Consider the following 4,650-nt stretch of genomic DNA (forward strand, 5'->3'; position numbering starts at 1 on the left):
CAAATGGCCTAACAGTGGCAGCCAATCAGAGTGCGAGAAAAGCGCTCCCAAATGGCCTAACAGTGGCAGCCAATCAGAGTGCGAGAAAAGCGCTCCCAAATGGCCTAACAGTGGCAGCCAATCAGAGTGCGAGAAAAGCGCTCCCAAATGGCCTAACAGTGGCAGCCAATCAGAGTGCGAGAAAAGCGCTCCCAAATGGCCTAACAGTGGCAGCCAATCAGAGTGCGAGAAAAGCGCTCCCAAATGGCCTAACAGTGGCAGCCAATCAGAGTGCGAGAAAAGCGCTCCCAAATGGCCTAACAGTGGCAGCCAATCAGAGTGCGAGAAAAGCGCTCCCAAATGGCCTAACAGTGGCAGCCAATCAGAGTGCGAGAAAAGCGCTCCCAAATGGCCTAACAGTGGCAGCCAATCAGAGTGCGAGAAAAGCGCTCCCAAATGGCCTAACAGTGGCAGCCAATCAGAGTGCGAGAAAAGCGCTCCCAAATGGCCTAACAGTGGCAGCCAATCAGAGTGCGAGAAAAGCGCTCCCAAATGGCCTAACAGTGGCAGCCAATCAGAGTGCGAGAAAAGCGCTCCCAAATGGCCTAACAGTGGCAGCCAATCAGAGTGCGAGAAAAGCGCTCCCAAATGGCCTAACAGTGGCAGCCAATCAGAGTGCGAGAAAAGCGCTCCCAAATGGCCTAACAGTGGCAGCCAATCAGAGTGCGAGAAAAGCGCTCCCAAATGGCCTAACAGTGGCAGCCAATCAGAGTGCGAGAAAAGCGCTCCCAAATGGCCTAACAGTGGCAGCCAATCAGAGTGCGAGAAAAGCGCTCCCAAATGGCCTAACAGTGGCAGCCAATCAGAGTGCGAGAAAAGCGCTCCCAAATGGCCTAACAGTGGCAGCCAGCTAGAGCTAGCTTAAGTTAGCTTGGGTTAGCTTGAGTTAGCTTTAATTAGCTTTAATTAGCTTAAGCTAGCTTAAGTTAGCTTGGGTTAGCTTGAGTTAGCTTGAGCTAGCTTGAGTTAGCTTGAATTAGCTTGAGTTAGCTTGAATTAGCTTGAGTTAGCTTGAGTTAGCTTGAATTAGCTTGAGTTAGCTTGAGTTAGCTCGGGTTAGCTTGAGTTTGACTTCATTAACCCAAGTTAGCTTGGGTTAACTTCATTAAGTTAGCTTGAACTAGCTTGAGTTAGCTTGAGTTAGCTTGAGTTAGCTTGAGTTAGCTTGAGTTAGCTTGTCTTAGCTTTAGCTAGCTTGAGTTAGCTTGAACTAGCTTTAGCTACCTTGAGTTAGCTTGAGTTAGCTCGGGTTAGCTTGAGTTAGCTTGAGTTAGCTTGAGTTAGCTTTAGCTAGCTTGAGTTAGCTTGAGTTAGCTTGAGTTAGCTTGAGTTAGCTTGAATTAGCTTGAGTTAGCTTGAGTTAGCTTTAGCTAGCTTGGGTTAGCTTGAGCTAGCTTGAGTTAGCTCGGGTTAGCTTGAGTTAGCTTGAGTTAGCTTTAGCTAGCTTGAGTTAGCTTGAGTTAGCTTGAGTTAGCTTGAGTTAGCTTTAGCTAGCTTGAGTTAGCTTGAACTAGCTTGAGTTAGCTTGAGCTAGCTTGAGTTAGCTTGAGTTAGCTTGAGTTAGCTTTAGCTAGCTTGAGTTAGCTTGAACTAGCTTTAGTTAGCTTGAGTTAGCTTGAGTTAGCTTGAGTTAGCTTGAGTTAGCTTGTCTTAGCTTTAGCTAGCTTGAGTTAGCTTGAACTAGCTTTAGCTACCTTGAGTTAGCTTGAGTTAGCTCGGGTTAGCTTGAGTTAGCTTGAGTTAGCTTGAGTTAGCTTTAGCTAGCTTGAGTTAGCTTGAGTTAGCTTGAGTTAGCTTGAACTAGCTTGAGTTAGCTTGAGTTAGCTTGAGTTAGCTTGAGTTAGCTTGAGTTAGCTTGAGTTAGCTTGTCTTAGCTTTAGCTAGCTTGAGTTAGCTTGAACTAGCTTTAGCTACCTTGAGTTAGCTTGAGTTAGCTCGGGTTAGCTTGAGTTAGCTTGAGTTAGCTTGAGTTAGCTTTAGCTAGCTTGAGTTAGCTTGAGTTAGCTTGAGTTAGCTTGAGTTAGCTTGAATTAGCTTGAGTTAGCTTGAGTTAGCTTTAGCTAGCTTGGGTTAGCTTGAGCTAGCTTGAGTTAGCTCGGGTTAGCTTGAGTTAGCTTGAGTTAGCTTTAGCTAGCTTGAGTTAGCTTGAGTTAGCTTGAGTTAGCTTGAGTTAGCTTTAGCTAGCTTGAGTTAGCTTGAACTAGCTTGAGTTAGCTTGAGCTAGCTTGAGTTAGCTTGAGTTAGCTTGAGTTAGCTTTAGCTAGCTTGAGTTAGCTTGAACTAGCTTGAGTTAGCTTGAGTTAGCTTGAGTTAGCTTGTCTTAGCTTTAGCTAGCTTGAGCTAGCTTGAACTAGCTTTAGCTACCTTGAGTTAGCTTGAGTTAGCTCGGGTTAGCTTGAGTTAGCTTGAGTTAGCTTGAGTTAGCTTTAGCTAGCTTGAGTTAGCTTGAGTTAGCTTGAGTTAGCTTGAACTAGCTTGAGTTAGCTTGAGTTAGCTTGAGTTAGCTTGAGTTAGCTTGAGTTAGCTTGTCTTAGCTTTAGCTAGCTTGAGTTAGCTTGAACTAGCTTTAGCTACCTTGAGTTAGCTTGAGTTAGCTCGGGTTAGCTTGAGTTAGCTTGAGTTAGCTTGAGTTAGCTTTAGCTAGCTTGAGTTAGCTTGAGTTAGCTTGAGTTAGCTTGAGTTAGCTTGAATTAGCTTGAGTTAGCTTGAGTTAGCTTTAGCTAGCTTGGGTTAGCTTGAGCTAGCTTGAGTTAGCTCGGGTTAGCTTGAGTTAGCTTGAGTTAGCTTTAGCTAGCTTGAGTTAGCTTGAGTTAGCTTGAGTTAGCTTGAGTTAGCTTTAGCTAGCTTGAGTTAGCTTGAACTAGCTTGAGTTAGCTTGAGCTAGCTTGAGTTAGCTTGAGTTAGCTTGAGTTAGCTTTAGCTAGCTTGAGTTAGCTTGAACTAGCTTGAGTTAGCTTGAGCTAGCTTGAGTTAGCTTGAGTTAGCTTGAGTTAGCTTTAGCTAGCTTGAGTTAGCTTGAACTAGCTTGAGTTAGCTTGAGTTAGCTTGAGTTAGCTTGAGTTAGCTTGTCTTAGCTTTAGCTAGCTTGAGCTAGCTTGAACTAGCTTTAGCTACCTTGAGTTAGCTTGAGTTAGCTCGGGTTAGCTTGAGTTAGCTTGAGTTAGCTTGAGTTAGCTTGAGCTAGCTTGAATTAGCTTGAGTTAGCTTGAGTTAGCTTTAGCTAGCTTGAGTTAGCTTGAACTAGCTTGAGTTAGCTTGAGCTAGCTTGAGTTAGCTTGAGTTAGCTTGAGTTAGCTTTAGCTAGCTTGAGTTAGCTTGAACTAGCTTGAGTTAGCTTGAGTTAGCTTGAGTTAGCTTGAGTTAGCTTGTCTTAGCTTTAGCTAGCTTGAGCTAGCTTGAACTAGCTTTAGCTACCTTGAGTTAGCTTGAGTTAGCTCGGGTTAGCTTGAGTTAGCTTGAGTTAGCTTGAGTTAGCTTTAGCTAGCTTGAGTTAGCTTGAGTTAGCTTGAGTTAGCTTGAACTAGCTTGAGTTAGCTTGAGTTAGCTTGAGTTAGCTTGAGTTAGCTTGAGTTAGCTTGAGTTAGCTTGTCTTAGCTTTAGCTAGCTTGAGTTAGCTTGAACTAGCTTTAGCTACCTTGAGTTAGCTTGAGTTAGCTCGGGTTAGCTTGAGTTAGCTTGAGTTAGCTTGAGTTAGCTTTAGCTAGCTTGAGTTAGCTTGAGTTAGCTTGAGTTAGCTTGAGTTAGCTTGAATTAGCTTGAGTTAGCTTGAGTTAGCTTTAGCTAGCTTGGGTTAGCTTGAGCTAGCTTGAGTTAGCTCGGGTTAGCTTGAGTTAGCTTGAGTTAGCTTTAGCTAGCTTGAGTTAGCTTGAGTTAGCTTGAGTTAGCTTGAGTTAGCTTTAGCTAGCTTGAGTTAGCTTGAACTAGCTTGAGTTAGCTTGAGCTAGCTTGAGTTAGCTTGAGTTAGCTTGAGTTAGCTTTAGCTAGCTTGAGTTAGCTTGAACTAGCTTTAGTTAGCTTGAGTTAGCTTGAGTTAGCTTGAGTTAGCTTGAGTTAGCTTGTCTTAGCTTTAGCTAGCTTGAGTTAGCTTGAACTAGCTTTAGCTACCTTGAGTTAGCTTGAGTTAGCTCGGGTTAGCTTGAGTTAGCTTGAGTTAGCTTGAGTTAGCTTTAGCTAGCTTGAGTTAGCTTGAGTTAGCTTGAGTTAGCTTGAGTTAGCTTGAGTTAGCTTGAGTTAGCTTGTCTTAGCTTTAGCTAGCTTGAGTTAGCTTGAACTAGCTTTAGCTACCTTGAGTTAGCTTGAGTTAGCTCGGGTTAGCTTGAGTTAGCTTGAGTTAGCTTGAGTTAGCTTTAGCTAGCTTGAGTTAGCTTGAGTTAGCTTGAGTTAGCTTGAGTTAGCTTGAATTAGCTTGAGTTAGCTTGAGTTAGCTTTAGCTAGCTTGGGTTAGCTTGAGCTAGCTTGAGTTAGCTCGGGTTAGCTTGAGTTAGCTTGAGTTAGCTTTAGCTAGCTTGAGTTAGCTTGAGTTAGCTTGAGTTAGCTTGAGTTAGCTTTAGCTAGCTTGAGTTAGCTTGAACTAGCTTGAGTTAGCTTGAGCTAGCTTGAGTTAGCTTGAGT

Source organism: Convolutriloba macropyga, unplaced genomic scaffold (genome assembly GCF_964194025.1).
Source record: "Convolutriloba macropyga unplaced genomic scaffold, txConMacr16.3 SCAFFOLD_1283, whole genome shotgun sequence".
Lineage (NCBI taxonomy): Eukaryota > Metazoa > Xenacoelomorpha > Acoela > Convolutidae > Convolutriloba > Convolutriloba macropyga.